A 21,864-nucleotide genomic window follows, 5' to 3' on the forward strand; every position below is an offset into this window, starting at 1 on the left:
TCTTGAAAATTTTCAGCTGATCAGAGAGAGCCAGCATGGATTTGTGAAAGGTAGGTCATGCCTGACAAACCTGATTGAATATTTTGAAGAGGTGACCAAAGTTTTGGACAGGGGAATGTCTATGGATGTTGTTTATATGGACTTCCAGAAGGCATTTGATAAAGTCCCTCATAAGAGACTGTTACCTCATGGAATTGAGGTCAAATTATTGACCTGATTAGGAAATTGGCTGAGCAGCAGGAGATAGAGAGTGGGGGTAATGGGTAGGTACTCTAATTGGCAGGATGTGACTAGTGGTGTCCCACAAGAATTCGTTTTGGGGCCTCAACTATTCACCATATTTATTAATCACTTAGATGACGGAATAGAAAGTCATATATCCAAATTTGCCGATGACACAAAGATAGGCGGCATTGTAGGCAGATCAAAGCAAAAATTACAAAGAGATATTGATAGATTAAGTGAATGGGCAAAACTGTGGCAAATGGATTTCAATGTAGGCATATGTGAGGTCATCCACTTTGGACCTAAAAAGGTTAGAACAAGGTACTTTCTAAGTGGTGAAAAGCTAAAAACAGTGGAGGTCCAAAGAGACTTGAGGGTCCAGATCATTAAAATGTCATGGACAGGTACAGAAAATAATCAAAAAGGCAAATGAAATGCTGGCTTTTATAGCTTGAGGACTAGACTACAAGGGGGTAGAAGTTATGCTACAGCTATACAAAACCCTGGTTAGGCCACACCTGGAGTACTGTGAGCAGTTCTGGACACCACACCTTCAGAAGGATATATTGGCCTTGGAGGGAGTGCAGTGTAGGTTTACCAGAATGATACCCGGACTCCAAGGGTTAAATTATGAGGAGAGATTACACAAATTAGGTTGTTTTCCCTGGAATTTAGAAACTTAAGGGGTGATTTAATCAAAGTTTTCAGGATATTAAGGGGAACAGATAGAGTCGATAGAGAGAAACTATTTCTACTGGTTGGGGAGTCCAGAACTAGGGGGCATAGTCTAAAAATTAAAGCCAGATCTTTCAGGAGTTAAATTGGGAAATTTACAAACAAAGGGTGGTAGGAGTTTGGAATTCTCTTCTGCAAACGGCAGATCAATTGTTAATTTTAAATCTGAGATTGATAGATTTTTGTTAACCAAAGGTATTAAGGGATATGGGCCAAAGGCAGGTATATGGAGTTAGGTCACAGATCAGCCATGATCTCATTGAATGGTAGAACTTGAGGGGCTAAATGGCCAACTCCTGTTCCTATGTTCCTATTTTATGAAAGGGGTAAGTTTATGATAACCATTTAGAAAAGCTCAAGTCAATACACCAACAACATATTTTTATAGATCCCAGCACTGTCAAGCTGTCAGAATCTTCAAAACAGTATTTTTGAAATGTTTCAAAAATTCGGATTTAATACTTGCACCTGCAATTTTTGCACCTTTACATAATTGTACCTTTTAAATTCCAACAACAGTATTATTGCAAAGATCAGGGTGACCAGGTGTTCCCTCTGAAAAACAAGTTCAGCAGAGGAGCCATATCCCTATTTGAAGGAGAGGGTTTCTTCACACTTACCTCTAATCACTGCCAGCCCTGATGCTACACAACATGGCTGCTGTCAACTAATAGTTGGGGAAATGATGCAAGAATAATCCTGACTCTAACATTTCCATAATAATTTTGTGCCCATAGGGAAGAGCAATTTAAAAGTACCATTTGGCATTATTATTTTTAATTAAATATTTTTTCCAAAACAAGTGGCAAGTCAAATCTGCAGTATTTGTTCATCATTAAATGAATAAACATGGACTCTTAGCCACTTGTTCCAATGGTGATGGATTGACAACACTTGCATAATTACAACAAGGATACTTACTCTGATCCAACATGTTGTCAGTCCCTCATGCTGGTGGGTAAATGTTGTTTCTGCTCGGTATTGCTTCCCACAATTGCCTTTATAAGACTGCCAATAAAAACACTGGAGAAAGACAAATAGGCCTAGAAATTGGATCACACTTGAATTGGGGCGCAGTCCCGGTGCAGCACACGCTGCTCGCGCCTAATGACGCCGGTGGCAGGACCACGCGGAAATGGTCCGCTGGCATAATTCTTTTACTAGCAGTGAACTGTAGGCATCAGTCACGAGCCCAAGGCCCCATCCGGGAAGAATGAAGATTCCGATATTTAGGAAGGGCAGGCAAAAAGGAAAAGGTGGCATTATTAGTAAAGGATGAAATCAGAGCAATAGTGAGAAAGGATATTGGCTCAGAAAATCAAGATGTAGAATCAGCCTGGGTAGAGCTAAGAAGCACCAAGGTGTAACGTATGCACCTTTAAGGGGGGGAACTACTTTTTACAGCTCATGTATACTGTAGTACCGGCAGTGACCACACCTGTATATAGCACTGAGTAGTAATCTGTACAGGCAGTTGCAGTGTGAGCCACGTTGAGTAAACATCTGTTGTACCGTTCTCCGCAGTCCGTGTCTTATTATACACGGACGTAACATTGGTGACAAGGCAGGTTCGAACCTACCTGCAACTCTGCATCACCTCCCGGGGATTCGTTCCTGGAGATCAGTGGATTGGAGGTCAAGGCCAGAGACTCGGGCGTCGACCATGGGCAACCGCCCAGTCATCCAGCAGAGACTCGAGAATTGCGGGGGAGGCTGTCAAGAGCCAGGCTTGGCTTTCCAGTCGAGGTGGTCCAGCAAAACGGGCTGGCAACAGGTAGTGCGCAGACCCTTCCCGGACAGCGGTGGGCTAGAGCCCGACCGAGCGGCACAGCAAAGGGCTGAGCAGCGTCAACGGGGGAGAGAGAGAGAGGGCAGAGCGCACAGGGCACAGCCGGTGTTCAGGGGCCGAGCAGCGTTGGAGAGAGGGAGAGAGAGATGAGCAGAAACCTACAGGGCGCTGCCATTGCCACGAGAACCGGCAGCAGCGGGGGAGGAAGGAAAGCGCGGGAGACGCCATTTTAAGCCATTGGGAGACGCCATTTTAAACCACACCCAAAATGCCGAAGAGTGGCAGTATCACCGCATTTGACAATGAAGTCGAAGATTGGACTACATATGTCGAACGAATAGAGGTGTACTGCAAGGCAAATGAGGTGTCAGATGACATGAAAGCGTCGGTATTGTTAAATTTAATGGGTGCAAAGACGTATGGTTTATTACGAAATCTAGTAACCCCAACGAAGCCAATGGAAAAGAGTTTTGAAGACATAGTAACGATACTAAAGGAACATTTAAACCCCACACCGCTGCTGATAGCAGAAAGATTCAAGTTTCACAAACGGAACCAACATAAGGATGAAAGAAATGCTGATTATTTAACAGAACTGCGCAAACTATCGAAACACTGCCAGTTTGGAGCGGGACTGGCGGATACCTTAAGGGACAAGTTTGTGTGTGGGCTTCAAAGTGAAGGAACCCAGAAACGGCTTTTATCTGAAAACGACCTTACGCTGGAAAAGGCTTTCAGCATTGCGGTATCATATGAAGCAGCAGCACGGGGCGCTGCAGAGATACAACAGAGACCATAAGAATATGGCACAAACAAAATGTCATATGGAACAGAGAAGTGCTATCGCTGCGGCAGAACAACACACGACCAGAATGATTGCTGGTTCAAAGACAAAGTGTGCAGACAGTGTGGAAATGTAGGACACATAGCACGAGTCTGCAGGTCGGGAAAGAAAACCAGCAATAAGAAACCTACCAAAGGAAAGTACAAGAAGGTACATAAGATGACGGAGAATAGTTCAGATGAACAAAAGAGTGATAACGACTCCAAAAGCAGGGAACTGAGTTGTCTGAAACTACATAATGTGTTCACAATGGAGGATCACCGAACCATTTGGGTCATGTGGTAAACCACTGTTTGTATTCCTGTTTGTCCTGTTTGTATTCCACTGTGTACATGCCTGGACATGCCTCGGCTGACTCCTCCCACAGGTCCTAGTATAAAGGTGACTGCTCCCCAGCCCTTAGTATCATGGACCGGTCGACCACGCGAGGCAGACCTCCATTCTGTTGTTAATAAAAGCCTTTAGTTACTCTTCTAACTCTCAGTCTTTTATGAGTAATTGATAGCGCATCAATTTTATTAACAACATTTTTATAATGGAGTAGATCCTCACACCAGCATGCCTGGACTTAGATCATCGGGAGGCGGACTCATCCACCAAGTTTACTCACTGGCTTAAGTGTTTCGAAAAATTCCTGACCGCCTCCGAAGCAATCAAATCGGACGAGGACAAACTGGATGTCCTGACCTCCAAAGTGAACCACCGAGTGTACTCGGTCATCCAAGACGCGACCTCGTACGCGGACGCTATCAAGCTCCTCAAGGACCAGTACACGCGCCCAGTGAACGAAGTGTACGCCAGGCACCTCCTGGGGAGTCGTAAACAACAACCTGGGGAATCGACCGTGGAATACCTTCAGGCACTGTCTGTGCTTGGCCGGGCCTGTGGTTGTAAGGATGTAAAGGCCGCCGTGTACACAGAGGAACTTATCCGGGACGCTTTTGTAGCGGGCCACAGATCCAATTACACCCGACAGCGACTGTTGGAGCAGAGCAACCTCGACCTCAACAAGGCCTCTGAACTCGCACTATCGTTGGATGCAGCCTACCAGGGCATGGATGCCTACTCCTCTGCACCGTGGACGCCGCGGGGAATGACAGCCTGGGACACGGTAGGACCGCCTCATAGCGCCGTGCCACCCCAGCCACACCCCAACAACGGCCCAACTACCGCAGCAGTGTCCCAAGGCCAGACAGCAGTGCCCCAAGGCCAGAAATGCTACTTCTGTGGCCAGGCAAAACACCCCAGAGCGCGCTGCCCGGCGAAAAACGCGATCTGCTCGGGCTGCGGGAAGAAGGGACACTACGCTAGCGTCTGCAGGGCCAAAGCCACCCCGAACCCCAGCAGCGCCGCGTGTGGGCCATGCGGGCCGCCATCTTGGACCTCCCCGGCCATGTGCGAATCACCGGTACAGCAGCCATTTTGGATGCCTCCAGCCACATGGGGATCATGGACGCCGCCATCTTGGATGACAGCCGGGACGCAGCAGGCCCCCGACACCGCCTCATCTGATACCCGCAGCGACACACCGACCCCTACGCTGGCATCCGTTACACTGGACCAAGCGAGACCGCACCAACTGGCCAGTTCCACAATGGACATTAAGGTAAATGGTCACGATACAATCTGCCTTTTTGACTCTGGGAGCACGGAGAGCTTCATCCACCCCGACACGGTGCGGCGTTGCTCTCTCCCAGTCCTGCCTGCGCAACAGCGGATTTCTATGGCCTCCGAGTCCCAGTCGGCGGACATCGGCGGCTACTGCGTGGTGACACTCGTAGTAGACGGGACCGTGTACGATCATTTTAAACTTCTGGTCCTGCCTGACCTCTGCGCTGCCGTCCAGCTGGGGTTAGATTTTCAGTGCCACCTTAAAAGTGTTACGATGGCGTACGGTGGACCCCTACCCCCACTCACAGTCCGCAGCCAGCAGCTTCCAAACTGCCCGCCGCGCACCAGGTGCAACCTCTCCACACTCAGAGTCACCCCCCCCCAACTGTTTGCTAACCTCACCCCCGACTGTAAGCCCATCGCCACAAAGAGCAGGCGATACAGTGCCGGGGACAGGGTTTTCATTAAAACCGAAGTGGAGCGGCTCCTGAAAGAAGGGATTATTGAGGGCAGCACCAGCCCCTGGCGAGCCCAGGTTGTGGTCGTTAAGACCGGCGAGAAGCAGCGCCTGGTCATCGACTACAGCCAGACAATAAATCGCTACACCCTGCTGGACGCCTACCCACTCCCCCGTATAGCTGATATGGTCAACCAGATCGCGCAGTACCGCGTCTTCTCGACCATTGACCTGAAATCAGCATACCACCAGCTCCCCATCCGCCCTGAGGACCGCCAGTACACTGCCTTTGAGGCAAACGGCCGCCTCTATCACTTCCTTAGGGTTCCCTTTGGCGTCACCAAAGGGAGATGGACCGGATGGTAGATCAAAATGCGTTGCAGGCCACTTTCCCATATCTGGACAATGTGACCATCTGCGGCCGTGACTTGCAGGACCATGACGCAAACCTCGAAAAATTCCTCCGCACCGCCCAACTCCTAAACCTGACATATAACAAGGAGAAGTGCATATTCCGCACAAACCGCCTCGCCATCCTTGGCTGTGTTGTGGAACACGGAGTCATCGGCCCCGACCCCGACCGGATGCGTCCCCTTATGGAACTTCCACTGCCCCACTGCCTCAAGGCCCTGAAGAGGTACCTAGGGTTTTTCTCCTATTACGCCCAGTGGGTCCCCTACTATGCGGACAAGGCCCGTCCGCTGATCAAGTCCACCTCTTTTCCCTTGACGGCAGAGGCCCGCTTAGCCTTCCACCGTATCAAGGAGGACATTGCCAAAGCCACCATGCACGCAGTGGACGAATCCATCCCCTTCCAGGTGGAAAGCGACGCGTCTGACTTTGCCCTGGCCGCTACCCTCAATCAGGCGGGGAGACCCGTGGCCTTCTTTTCACGAACCCTCCAAGGCCCGGAGACCAGACACTCCGCTGTTGAGAAGGAGGCCCAGGCGATTGTGGAGGCTGTGCGTCATTGGAGGCACTACCTGGCCGGAAAACGATTTACCCTGCTCACTGACCAGCGTTCAGTTGCTTTTATGTTTAACAACAAGCAGAGGGGCAAAATCAAAAATGACAAGATCTTGAGGTGGAGAATCGAACTTTCCACCTACAACTACGAGATCTTGTACCGGCCCGGGAAGCTCAATGAACCCCCGGATGCGCTATCGCGTGGCACCTGCGCCAGCGCGCAGATCGATAGACTGCGGGCCCTCCACAATTACCTCTGCCACCCGGGGGTCACCAGGTTCTTCCACTTCATCAAGGCCCGCAACCTGCCTTACTCTATTGAGGAGGTCAGGACCATGACCAGGAACTGCCAAGTCTGCGCTGAGTGCAAACCGCACTTTTATAGACCAGACAGGGCCCACCTGATAAAAGCCACTCGCCCCTTCGAGCGCCTGAGCGTCGATTTTAAAGGGCCTCTCCCCTCCTCCGACCGCAATGTGTACTTCCTCAATATTATTGATGAGTACTCCCGTTTCCCGTTCGCCTTCCCCTGCCCGGACATGACCAGTGCCACGGTCATTAAATGTCTGAACAACCTCTTCACCCTGTTCGGCTTCCCCAGCTATATCCATAGCGACCGGGGCTCATCGTTTATGAGCGACGAACTCCGTCAGTACCTGCTAACTAGGGGTATTGCCACAAGCAGGACCACCAGTTACAACCCCCGGGGGAACGGACAGGTGGAAAGAGAAAATGCGACAGTTTGGAAGGCCGTCCTGCTAGCCTTAAAGTCTAGGGGCCTTCCAACCTCCCGCTGGCAGGATGTGCTCCCCGATGCGCTCCACTCTATTCGGTCACTGCTCTGCACTGCCACTAACGCCACCCCTCATGAGAAAATGTTTGTCTTCCCAAGGAAGTCCACATCGGGGACATCGCTACCGCCATGGCTGACGTCCCCAGGGCCGGTCCTACTGAGAAGACACGTGAGGACCCATAAAATGGACCCCCTGGTCGAGAGGGTCGACCTCCTCCACGCCAACCCCCAGTATGCTTACATCGCATACCCGGACGGGCGGGAGGACACAGTCTCCATAAGAGACCTTGCACCCTCGGGGGCCGCAGTAACCCACTACCCACTACCACCCCCCCCCACGATCCGATATCCAGCCCCAGCAGACGGCAGGCCTGGGCCCCGCGACCCGCTCGACATCTACGAGGACGACACGCCTGTGCCACAGCCTACGCTGGACTCGACGCCGGAAACTTCACTACCCCTGCCGTCGCCATGCAGATCACAGCGGCAGACAAGACCTCCGGAGAGACTCCAATACACTAACTTTTAATACACTTCACCCCGCCGGACTCAATTTTAAACAAGGGGTGAATGTGGTAAACCACTGTTTGTATTCCTGTTTGTCCTGTTTGTATTCCACTGTGTACATGCCTGGACATGCCTCGGCTGACTCCTCCCACAGGTCCTAGTATAAAGGTGACTGCTCCCCAGCCCTTAGTATCATGGACCGGTCGACCACGCGAGGCAGACCCCCATTCTGTTGTTAATAAAAGCCTTTAGTTACTCTTCTAACTCTCAGTCTTTTATGAGTAATTGATAGCGCATCAGGTCACTCTCAAGATAGCAGGAGTCCAGGTAAAGATCGACTTGGACACAGGATCAGCCCTAACAGTCATAAACCGATGGGACTACGAGCGGCTATTCTCACACATACCCTTGAGAGACACAAAAATTATTTTGAAGACGTACACGGGGCAAAAAGTCTACCCCAAAGGAAAAATAAGGGTGACCGTTATATATAACGGTAAGGAAACACCAAAACTAGACCTGTATGTATTGCAAGATGGAGGACCACCATTGCTTGGACATGAATGGATCCAGAAAATATAACTGCATTGGCATTCCATACAGGCACTGACTGTGGCTGACAAAAACGATGACGACGTCACACCTGGGCGACTGTCAAAGATCCTAACTGACGCGAAAGAAGTGTTCCAGCAAGGACTTGGAACACTAAAAGGCATGACAGCGATGATTAAAATTGAAGAAAACGCAAGCCCAACATTTTTTATGCGATCCGCCCAGCCGTCGAAGCAGAGCTGGAGAGTCTGGAACGTTCAGGTGTACTGTCCAAGGTAGACTGGAGCGAGTGGCTACACCCATCGTCCCTGTGATGAAAAAGTCGTTGAGCAGCACGCCTGGGGAACCAAGGAAGGTTCGCATCTGTGGGGACTTTAAGGTAACAGTGAACCCGGTCCTTCACACCATACAATATCCACTTCCGCGGATTGAAGATATTTTCACCTCGCTATCTGGAGGGAAACGCTTCACTAAGATTGATCTGGCCCAGGCGTATCTGCAAATGGAGGTAGAAGAAGCATCAAAAAAATACCTCACAATCAACACCCATAAAGGTCTCTACCAATACAACCGGCTGATATTCGGGGTAGCATCAGCTCCGGCTATTTGGCAGAGGGCAATGGAACAAGTCCTGCAAGGGATCCCAGGGACCCAATGTTATTTGGACGACATCCTGGTCACGGGCGGAAATGACAGTGATCACCTTGCCAACCTGGAGCAGGTGCTCACTAGATTGCAGGAATATGGGCTCCGAGCTAACCGCCCCAAATGCGAGTTTTTTAGAAAACAGATCTCGTATTGTGGCCACGTTATCGATAAAGAGGGGTTACATAAGTCCCCAGAGAAGATTGAGGCAGTAGTCAAGGCTCCAGCACCGGAAAATGTGTCACAACTGAGGTCGTTCCTCGGGCTGGTAAACTACTACCATAAGTTCTTGCCAAATTTGTCTACAATACTACACCCACTGAACACCCTACTGCAAACTGGGGTGCCATGGAAGTGGAGTGACGAATGTAGACGAGCTTTCCAGAAGAGCAAAACACTAATCACATCGAAAGAGGTATTGGCCCATTACAACCCGGCATTACCAATTCGGTTGGCATGTGATGCGTCACCCTACAGCATTGGAGCGGTGCTGTCGCACAAATTCTCGGACGGCTCAGAGAGGCCAATAGCCTTTGCGTCACGATCACTAACCTCAGCTGAGCGTAACTACGCCCAGATTGACAGGGAGGCCCTCAGCCTAGTGTGGGGAGTGAAAAAGTTCAATCACTATCTGCACGGGCAGAAATTCACCTTGCTGACTGATCACCAGCCTCTTATCTCCATTTTTAGTCCGAAGAAGGGCGTTCCGGTGATGACTGCGCAACGACTACAAAGATGGTCACTTTTTCTAGGGGCGCACCACTATGAGATAGAATATAAGGGCACGAAACAGCATGGAAATGCTGATGAGCTATCACGCCTGCCACTGCCTACTGCGGAGGAAGCACCAGCAGTGGATCCTGTCGAAATATTCCATTCGACTATAGTTGAATACCTACCGGTAACTAACGCTTGTATCGAAAAAGAAACCCGAAATGACCCGACATTGTCTCGGGTATATGATTTGACGGTGAAGGGATGGCCAGCACATCGCGACTCACTGTTGCCAGCATTCTCGACAAGGAGAGAAGAGTTGTCAGTGTGCCGGGGGACCTTGATGTGTGGATCCCGAGTGGTAATTCCACCCAAGTTAAGGGATAGAGTGCTCAATGAGCTTCATGAGGGTCATCTGGGAGGGGTAAAAATGAAAAGCCTAGCCAGGGCTTATGTGTGGTGGCCGGGAATCGATAAACAAATCGAGGACCTGACCAAGAGCTGCTCAGGATGCCAGAAAGTCCAAAATGCACCACCACAGGCCCCTCTACACACATGGGAATGGCCCTCATCTCTATGGCAACGGGTGCATATTGATTTTGCTGGTCCATTCATGGACTCAATGGCCTAGAAATTCACTGGCCTTAGCGCCGCTTTTGAGGCGCTAGAGGGCCTAGCGCCGAAGTTATGGCCAGTTTAGAAATTGACAGGGGCCCTAAATCGGCGTTAGGCCGGTAGCGCTGCGCCGGCACCGATGACGTCATCGGTGTGCGCAGCGTCCCGGTTGCCATGGTAACCCGCCCGAACTCGGAAATTGAGTTGCGGCCGCCTCGCCCGTGGCAGCCGCAAGCAACGTTCTGGCAGAGGTGCCTTACAGAACTTTGCGCTGGCGCATTAAAGGCCCCGCGGCGGCCGGCCGCTTTCCCGCCGGCCGCCTGGCCGCAGCTCCCTCCCCGGACTTCCCCCCCCCCCCCCCCGGAACAGAAGCAAGCCCGGCACTTGTCCGAGGTGCCGGGCTCATTTTTAAAAAGATTATCGCGGGCCGCGGCCGGGTGCAGGCAGCTCCTCTTTAACGGAAGGAGGAGGCCTGCACTTCCCGAGCCTGCCGCACCGCAGCGGGCGCCGCAGCGCCAGAATAGCGCCATTTGGGCGCGGCGCTACTGAATTTTTGGCGCGCGCAGGGGGACTTAGCGCCGGCACTAACTTCCGGCGCTAAAGCCCTCGCTGCGCCAAAACCGAATTTCTAGGCCAATGTTTTTAATAGCCGTGGATGCGCACTCGAAATGGCCTGAGGTCATCAAAATGTCCTCCACCACCACGGAGAAAACTATTGCAGTCCTACGGACCATTTTTGCCAGGAATGGCTTGCCAGAACAGATTTGCTCCGACAACGGACCACAGTTTGTGTCCGAAGAGTTCCGGAGGTTCTTGAAAAAGAATGGGGTAAGGCATTACACATCCGCCCCGTATCATCCAGCCGCAAATGGATTGGCTGAGAGGTTCGTACAAACCTTTAAGAAGGCAATAAAGGCTATGTACAATGACAACATTCCGCTGCAGCACAAGGTGGACAATTTCCTGTTCGCCTACCGGAATGCGACACATGCAGTCACCAACCAGGCCCCAGCCATGATGTTCTTTAACCGAAGGTTAAGATCTCGCCTGGATTTGCTCAGACCAAACGTACGAAGAGATGTTGAGAGTAAGCAATTCCAGCACATCCATGAGAAGCCAACAAGGAGCTTCAATGTAGGGCAACCAGTCTTGGCCCGCGACTACCGAACAGAAAATTGCCGCCAGGAATGATATGCACATGGCAGGGCCCACTAATGTACACAGTGGATGTTGGGGAGAGCATTGTGAGACGCCATGCTGACCAGATCCTAGAGTCACAGAAACAAGTCAACCCCATGCCTTGCCCATACGTACCTGGTGATGAACCCGACGTACAGGTCGCATCTACCCCAGAAACAGTAGCATCGGAAGCTGATGAACCAACCGACGACAGGGGACCAGAATCGCCTCCGCACCAAGAGCAAGACACTCGGGAAAGGCGCTATCCAGAAAGGATCAGGAGGCCTCCCCAAAGACTGAATATATAAATAGACTATTTTCAGCGAATGTTGCATGTTAAAAGTGTTAATTGTAATTAGTTTGATATTTAATTGTTAAATGAGTGTTATGGTACTGTTAATCTAAAAGGGGAGGAATTGTAATGTATGCACCTTTAAGGGGGGAACTACTTTTTACAGCTCATGTATACTGTAGTACCAGCAGTGACCACACCTGTATATAGCACTGAGTAGTAATCTGTACAGGCAGTTGCAGTGTGAGCCACATTGAGTAAACACCTGTTGTACCGTTCTCCGCAGTCCGTGCCTTATTATACACGGACATAACACAAGGGGCAGAAAACATTGGTGGGAGTTGTCTATAGGCCTCCAAACAGTAGTGGTAATGTAGGGGGTGGCATCAAACAGGAAATTAGAGATGCATGTAACAAGGGTGCTACAGTAATCATGGGTGACTTTAATCTACATATAGACTGGCCAAACCAAATTAGCAATAATACTGTGGAGGATGAATTCCTGCAGTGTGTACGAGATGTTTTTTTAGACCAGTACATTGAGGAGCCAACTAGGGAACAGGCTATCTTAGATTGGGTATTGTGCAATGAGAAGGGGTTAATTAATAATCTTGTTGTGCGGGGTCCTTTAGGGAAGAGTGACCATAACATGATAGAATTCTTCATTAAGATGGAAAGTGAAGTACTTCAATCCAAAACTAGGGTCCTAAATCTAAACAAAGGAAACTACGAAGGTATGAGGAGGGAGTTGGCTATGATAGATTGGGGAGCTTCCTTACAAGAGGTTTTGAGTACAGGAGTAAAGAAGTCTTACTCCAATTATATAGGGCCTTGGTGAGGCCACACCTGGAATACTGTGTACAATTTTGGTCTCTTTACCTAAGGAAGGATATACTTGCCATAGGGGGAGTGCAACGGAGGGAAATGGTGTTAGGAAAATTGATGGGACTGAAGGCCGATAAATCCCCAGGGCCTGATAATCTACATCCCAGGGTACTTAAGGAAGTGGCCCTAGAAATAGTAGATGCATTGCTGGTCATCTTCCAGAACTCGATAGACTCTGGAACAGTACCCATGGATTGGAGGGTAGCTAATGTTACCCCACTATTCAAAAAAGGTGGTAGAGAAAAAGCGGGGAATTATAAGCCTGACATCGGTAGTGGGGAAAATGCTAGAATCTATTATAAAAGACGTAATAGCAGAGCACTTGGTAAGCAGTGACAGGATCGGACAAAGTCAACATGGATTTACAAAAGGTAAATCATGCTTGATTAATCTACTGGAATTTTTTGAGGATGTAACTGGTAAAATAGATAAGGGAGAACCAGTGGATGTGGTGTATTTGGACTTTCAGAAAGCTTTCGATAAGGTCCCACATAAGAGATTAGCATGCAAAATTAAGGCACATGGGATTGGGGGCAAGGTATTGACTTGGATAGAGAACTGGTTGGCGGACAGAAAGCAAAGAGTTGGAATAAACGGGTCGTTTTCCGAGTGACAGGCAGTGACTAGTGGGGTAACGCAAGGATCGGTCCTAGGACCCCAGCTGTTCACAATATATATTAATGATCTGGACTAGGGAATTGGATGTAATATCTCCATATTTGCAGACGACACAAAGCTGGGTGGGAGGGTAAGCTGCGAGGAAGATGTCATGAAACTCCAGGACGATTTAGACAGGTTGGGTGATTGGGCAGAAACATGGCAAATGCACTATAATGTGGATAAATGTGAGGTTATCCACTTTGGTGGCAAAAACAGGAAGGCAGATTATTATTTGAATGGTAATAGATTGGGAGAAGGGGAAGTGCAAAGAGACCTGGGTGTTCTTGTGCACCAGTCGCTGAAGGTAAGCATGCAGGTGCAGCAGGCGGTTAAGAAGGCAAATGGTATGTTGGCCTTCGTAGCAAGAGGGTTCGAGTACAGTAACAAGGATGCCTTGCTACAGTTGTACAGGGCCTTGGTGAGACCGCACCTTGAGTATTGTGTGCAGTTTTGGTCGCCTTACCTGAGGAAGGACGTTCTTGCCATGGAAGGAGTGCAGCGAAGATTCACCAGGCTGATACCTGGGATGGCAGGAATGACGTATGAGGAGAGATTGTGTCGATTGGGCTTATACTCACTGGAGTTTAGATGATTGAGAGGGGATCTCATCGAAACCTATAAAATTCTGTCAGGCCTGGACAGACTAGATGCAGGAAGGATGTTTATGATGGCCGGGGAGTTCAGAACCAGGGGTCATAGTCTAAGGATAAGGGGGTAAGCCATTTAGGACTGAAATGAGGAGGAATTTCTTCACCCAGAGAGTGGTGAACCTGTGGAATTCTCTGCCACAGAGGGCGGTGGAGGCCAGTTCATTAAATATATTCAAAAAAGAGTTGGATATATTTCTTAAGGCTAAAGGGATCAAGGGATATGGGGAGAAGGCAGGGACAGGGTACTGAATTTGGATGATCAGCCATGATCTCATTGAATGGCGGAGCAGGCTCGAAGGGCCGAATGGCCTACTCCTGCTCCTATCTTCTATGTGTCTATGTGAGATTGATTCCTGGGATGACGGGACTGTTGTATGAGAAGAGATTGAGTAAACTAGACCTGTATTCTCTTGAATTCAGAAGAATGAGAGGGGATCTCATTGAAGCATACAAAATTATTACAGGGCTTGATAGGTTGGATGCTGGGAGAATGTTTCCCTTGGCTGGGGAGTCTAGCACCAGGGGCCACAGCCTCAGGATAAAGGGTAGGCCATTCAGGACTGAGATGAGAAGAAATTTCTTCACACAGCAGGTGGTGAATCTTTGGAATTCTCTACCCCAGAGGGCTGTGAAGGCTCAGTCATTGGGTATATTCAAAACAGAAGTTGATAGATTTCTGACTAGTAAAAGCATCAGGGGGTATGGCGATAGGGCCGATGAATGGAGTTGAGGCAGAAGATCAGTCATGATCTCATTGAATGGCGGAGCAGGCTCGAAGGGCCGAATGGCCTACTCCTGCTCCTATTTCTTATGTTCTTTAGCTCTTATTAAAAGGCATGATGGTGGATAGGCAATGGCTAACATTTAAGGAACAAATGCATTAATTGCAATAGTTATACATTCTTTTCTGGCGCAAAAACACAAAAGGAAAAGCGGCCCAACCATGGCTAACAAAAGAAGTTAAGAATAGTATTAGATCCAAAGAGGAGTCATATAAAGTTGCCAGAAAGAGTAGCAAGCCTGAGGATTGGGAGCAGTTTAGAATTCAGCATAAAAGGACCAAGAGATTGATTAAGAGGGGAAAAATAGAGTATGAGAGTAATCTTGCAAGGACCATAAAAGCGGACTGTAAAAGCTTCTACAAGTATGTAAAAAGAAAAAGATTAGTGAAGACAAATGTCCCTTACAGTCAGAAACGGGAGAATTTTTAATGGGGAACAAGGAAATAGGAGAGCAATTAATCAAATACTTTGGTTCTGTCTTCACGGTAGAAGACACAAATAACTTCCCAGAAATGCTAAGGAACCAAGGGGGAGAAATTCAGTATCGCCCTGTTTGGGGCGCGATTATCGGCCGGGTGCAAAGTTTAGCGCTTGGCACTATTTATCACCTCCGACTGCAAACTTGGCTTTTATCGCCCCTGGAGGTGATTGGAGCGCTAAATCAGGCGCTGCACACCTGTCTTAAGGTGCAAAGGCCGAGGAGCGAGGCGTTAACTAGGAGCGTGAGCGCAGCGCAGGTGATGTCAGTTAGCGATGGAACACAGACACACTGGCGCCAGACAGTTCGTTAAGGGGAGGCTTGATCTTGCTCTCCAGCCATGCCCTGCTCATTAGAGCCTTGAATCTTGGCCTGGAAAGGCCTGTGACTACATTTTCCAGCCAAGGACAATGGAGAGGGTGAGAGAATGAGCTCAGCGCTTCAGCGAGCGGGCCTTGGAGGCTCTGGTTGATGCGGTGGAGCACAGAAGATCTATATTCTACCCTGAGAGTGGCAGGAGGCCTTTGCCGCGTGACTACAGAAGAGTGTGGAGGGAGGTGGCTCAGCATGTCTCCTCCAGGAGCATGGTGACCAGGACCCATACTCAATGTCGCAAAAAGTTCAACGACCTCACTCAGGTCGTATGGGTGAGTGACTTTTTTTCAATACCTCTCCATCCCTCCATCTCAACCTCACTCTATGGCCAGAGGGTCTTAAAACCCCAATGCCCAACACTCATCCAACACCTATGGCCCTCTCATGAAACTCACATGCCCATTCCACACTTTGCATACATTAAGAGCTATTAAACTATGGGAGGCACATCAGGCAAGGCCATGGCTGCATACATTAAGGGCTATTTAACTATGGGAGGCACCTCAGGCAAGACCATGGCTGTGTATTTACTCAGACGCCGTCTTTTTTCCTGCAGGCCAAGCTATCACATAATAGGAGACAGCAGCAACGGATGGGTGGAGGGCGGCCTCAGCTGCGACCCTCAGCGATCTTGAGGCGTGCATCCACAGGATTGTGGCAAGCCAGGTGATTGGTCCTGTTGCCCCTGGAGAGGTCAACCCTGTTCTGGACAGCATTGGTAAGGTCATCACATTTTTCTCCTCTCTCATTCCACTTGTCCCTCACACCAGCCTTTGACACTTTCAATCCAACTTACTAAATTGCTGCACTCCTTCCTCCCTTACTGCCCCCCTGTCCTCACGCTAAAGTCACTCTTGTACCTCCCTGCTTTCAGATGGAGATTCACCAGCTGAGGAGACGGGCCCTCAAGCTGCCAGTGGGAGTTAAGCCGCAAGCGAGGAGGAAGAGGAAGCTGGAGCATCAGCGCCAACCTCTCCCGAGGAAGCCCATGCCCACACTGGGAACACGTCTTCCCTGGAGGGGAGCAGGGGGGAAGGGTCTGCTGAGGGTGAAGCTCCAGGACCCAGCGGGCTGCAGCAACGCGATGGGGGTAGGGAAGTTTGGGGGCCTTCTCCCCGGAGGGAGAGTAGGCCAGCGAGTCCTGCTACACTGGTCGCAGAGGAGGAGCGGCTCATCACTGAAATGAACACCCAGGCGATGGACATGCACAGTCAGCTCATGGGTGCAGTGGGAAGGGTGCCTGAATGCATTGATGCACTGGCAAGGAGTGTGGAGCACTTTGCTGTAGCACAGATGGATGCCACGCTAATGCTTAGTGCTGCAATTCAGTCACTGGTTGCCGTGATCCCATCTCAGACTGCTCTCATGCAGACTCAGATTGAGGCCATGCAAGCACTGACTGCTGCCATTGTCGCTGGTTCGGACGTATTTCCCCAGGGCTCTCACCGCGCTGCAGCAGGCCAGCAATCTGTGCTCCAGCAGATTGCTCCGGATGCTGATGTGCTGCCCCATGGGAGTGCCAGTGTGTCATTCGAGCAGGGAGTTGCTGTCCTCTCTCAAGATGACAGCATTCCTGCTGCCACCACTGTCACTTCCCCATTGCATTTGCCACCGCCTGTAGCCCAGACTGCTGCCACCCATGCAGAGTTGGTGCAGTCTGCAGCCAGGCCCTCCAGGCCCAGAACTGGTCGAGGCCATCCTTCACGGGCATCTGCAGTCTCAGGTTTTGACAATCAGCAACCTTCCACCAGCCTTGCTGCAGCCACTGGGGCCCCATTCCGGAGGAGCAGTAGGGTGGGAAGGGGGGAAGTACGCAAGGGAAGGAGATCACCCTCGAAGGGCAAAACGTAGGAGGTGTGACAAAATGTTGGTCAATTTTTTATTAAAGGCCGAGGTTCGTGTTCAAACTTTTGTTTAGTGTTTTGGACATTATCTCCAGGTTGTGAGAACCAGTTATGTTAATGAATGATTTTTTGTGTTTGTTTCTATTAGTTTATCATGAAGAAATGACACACACAGAGTTTGTAAAATAAATAAGATTTTGTATTCAAAATGTACATGTTTGGTATTTGGAATCATTGCTGCCTTGGCCGGCTTAGGGGTTGCAGGTTGGTTTCATTCATGTTGTTCTCCATGGCAGAAGCCATTTCCTCAGTAGGGGCCTAGAAGCGGCTTGCTATCAGCCGTTGACAGACGGCCCTTGCAGTTTCAACATTGTAGGCCTCCCTCCCGCCTTGGTGCTGCTGATGATCATCCTCCTCCTCTTCCTCTTCCTCCTCCTCCTCCGGTGGTGCACCAATCCCTGGTGGCATTGGCTGGGTCCTGAGGATTGCAAGGTTATGAAGAATGCAGCACACAACTATGAAGAGGGAGACGCGTTCAGGCGAGTACTGCAGGGCTCCTCCTGAGTGGTCCAGACAGTGGAACCATTGCTTGAGCACGCCGATTGTCTGCTCAACGATGGCTCTCATTGTACCGCAGCTCAGCAGGGGTGTTGGGGTTATGGAGCGGTGTCATCAGCCAGGTGCACAGTGGATAACCCTTGTCCCCGAGGAGCCAACCACTTGGCTGATGCAGTGCCTGGAAAAGTTCTGGCACAGCAGTCTGGCGCAGGACGAAAGCGTCGTGGCTGCTGCCAGGATAGTGGGCAGTGACAGCGAGTATCAGCTGTCTGTGGTCACAGACCAACTGGACGTTTAAGGAGTGGAACCCCTTGCGGTTGCTGAAATCCTCTGCATTCTCATGCGGTGCACACAATGCCACCTGTGTGCAGTCAATGGCGCCCTGCACCATGTGGAAGCCCGCTATCCTCACAAAGCCCAATGCACGTTCATGCTGTTTGGCCTGGGTCATCGGGAAAGAGATGTACTGACGTCTCCTTTTATAGAGGGCATTTGTGACCCCCCTGACGGATGCAGCAATGGACCGCAAACTGGGAGATATTGGCGATGTCCCCAGTAGCTGCTTGAAAGGAGCCGGTGGCATAAAAGTTCAGAGCCACTGTGACCTTCACTGCCACTGACAGAAATGTCCTGGTCCTCAGTAGAGGCTGCAGATCTGGCTGCAGCAGGTGGCAGAGCTCAGTGACCACCTCCTTGCTGAAGCACAGCCTGCGCAAACACTGCTCCTCAGACAAATTAATGTAGGAGAATTGTTGGCGAAATACCCTGGGAGTAAGGTCTCCTGTACAGAGGCCTGTTGGACCTCCTCCATCTGGCCATGATTGCCACTCTCTCTCTGCGTCTCTGTTGCCTCTGATTCTGCAGGCGCAGGACGACGCCCCGAATCAGTGCAGCCCCCATAGTCTCTTGGTAATCAAAGTAATGAAGGTCAAATCCAAAACTACCTGCAAAGTGATGCTCAGTAGCCAAAACTACTTCACACAGCGTTGACTCTATGCAGAAGTCTCTCCTTCTCTCTCTCAGAATCTCTGTCAGAATGAGTGATGCAAAAATGTCTACCACAGAAAAAGCCAGAAAGAGGCCCCCTTTAAATAGCGCCCACCCCCCCACCCCCCCAGCCCCACACTGACTGAGAAATGTTCCAGTCTACCTGCCGTTGCTTGCGCCAGGCGGAAAGGAGGGGGGCACCACTCAATATCCGGTCCAGGGCGCCACAAGGGCATTGCACGCTCGACTGACGTCAAGATCTGCGGGCGCAGGGGATCGGGGCGGTATTGTTTAGCGCCGCAGCAAAATGTCTGGCCAATTTCGCGAGCGGCGCAGACATTGCCGCGCCCGGGCGCTAGTTGCTTTGCGCCCCATTAGCGCCCTCTTAAGGCGCTAACGGGAGGCGTAAACCAACCAAATTTTCCCCCCCAAGGGTCTAGTGAGAAGGAGGAATTAAAGGAAATTAGTATTAGTAAAAAAATAGTACTGGAGAGATTAATGGGACTGAAAGCTGATAAATCCCCAGGACCTGATAATCTGCATCCCAGAGTACTAAAAGAGGTAGCCATGGAAATAGTGGATGCATTGGTTGTCATCTTCCAAAATTCTATAGATTATGGAACAGTTCCTGCAGATTGGAGGGTGGCAAATGTAACCCCACTATTTAAAAAAGGAGGGAGAGAGAAACAGGGAACTACAAACTGGTTAGCCTAACATCAGTAGCAGGAAAATGCTAGAGTCTATTATAAAGGATGTGATAACAGGACACTTAGAAAATATCAACGGGATTAGACAGAGTCAACATGGATTTATGAAAGGGCAATCATGTTTGACAAACCTACTGGAGTTTTTTGCGGATGTAACTGGCAGAATAAATAAGGGAGAACCAGTAGATGTGGTGTATTTGGATTTTCAGAAGGCCTTTGATTAAAGTCCCACATAAGAGGTTAGTGTGCAAAATTAAAGCACATGGGATTGGGGGTAATATACTGGCATGGACTGAAAATTGGTTAACAGACAGGAAACAGAGAGTAGGAATAAATGGGTCTTTTTCAGGGTGGCAGGCGGTGACTAGTGGGGTACCGCAGGGGTCAGTGCTTGGGCCTCAGCTATTCACAATATATAACAATGATTTGGATGATGGAACCAAATGTAATATTTCCAAGTTTGCTGATGACATGAAACTAGGTGGGATTGTGAGTTGTGAGCAGGATGCAAAGAGGCTTCAAGGCGATTTAGACAAGTTGAGTGAGTGGGCAAGTACATGGCAGATGCAGTATAATGTGAATAAATGTGAAGTTATCCACTTCAGTAGGAAAAACAGAAAGGCAGAGTATTATTTAAATGGCAATAGATTGGGAAATGTTGATGTACAACGTGACCTGGGTGTCCTTGTACACCAGTCACTGAAAGCAAACATGCAGGTGCAGCAAGCAGTTAGGAATGTTGGCCTTCATTGCAACAGGATTTGAGTACAGGAGCAAGGATGTGTTACTACAGTTATACAGGGCCTTGGTGAGGCCACACCTGTAGTATTGTGTGCAGTTTTGGTCTTCTTACCTAAGAAAGGATATACTTGCCATAGAGGGAGTGCAGCAAAGGTTCACCAGACTGATTCCTGGGATGGCAGGACTGTCATATGAGGAGAGATTGAGTCGACTAGGCCTGTATTTGTTGTGTATTTTGAATGTTGTATTTGAATTGTCCCACATAGCTTACCGTAGTTGTGATGAGCAATGCACTGTGGGAAATAGAGTGCATGAAGTGGAGAAGATTCTGGAAAGTCATGGCTGTTAACTGAACTCTGTTTCCTGCGTACTCTTTTAATTGTTATACAAGCAAGGTTATTAAACTCTTGAGATTTAACAAAAGTGGCGACAAGGATGGGATAAGCCTCTGAACTATAAGTTCAAACGCATAGGGGGCCGCCGCTCTCTGGTAGGATACCGACGGTCAACCTGGCTCTCCAGTTCATTGTCTCTCACAGGTGACGTCAACACAGGTGTAGGCGGCTGAGGTGCCTGTATACAGGTCTGTATTCACTGGAGTTTAGAAGAATGAGAGGGGATCTCATTGAAACGTATAAAATTCTGACAGGGCTAGACAGACTGGTTGCAGGAAGGATGTTTCCTCTGGCTGAGAGGCTTAGAACGAGGGGGTCACAGTCTCAGGAGGCGGGGTAGGACATTTAGGACTGAGATGAGGAGAAATGTCTTCACTCAGAGGGTGGTGAACCTGTGGAATTCTCTACCACAGAAGGCTGTGGAGGCCAAGTCACTGAATATATTTAAGAAGGAGATAGATAGATTTCTAGACACAAAAGACATCAAGGGGTATGGGGAGAGAGCGGGAATATGGTATTGAGATAGAGGATCAGCCATGATCATATTGAATGGCGGAGCAGGCTCGAAGGGCCGAATGGTCTACTCCTGCTCCTATTTTTCTATGTTTCTATGTTACTATAAGCCGGCTCAGACACTGGCCGAGGCGGTAAGATGAGTGCGGGTGGTGGGGTGGTGGAAGAGTGGTGGCCGGCTGCACCCGAGAATGTAATACGGAGCCAGGAGGAGCGTTCCTGCTCCTCCAGGTTGCACAATAAGGCAAGTAAAAATAAATAAATCCCTGTGAGGACGGTTGGTTTGGTTGCCTAGCACCTGAGAATACTGATTGCAACATATATAACAACAACAACAACTTGTATTTATATAGCGCCTTTAAAAT

This window comes from Somniosus microcephalus, chromosome 12 (genome assembly GCF_052327205.1).
Source record: "Somniosus microcephalus isolate GS21.2 chromosome 12, FLI_Smic_1.0, whole genome shotgun sequence".
Classification (NCBI taxonomy): domain Eukaryota; kingdom Metazoa; phylum Chordata; class Chondrichthyes; order Squaliformes; family Somniosidae; genus Somniosus; species Somniosus microcephalus.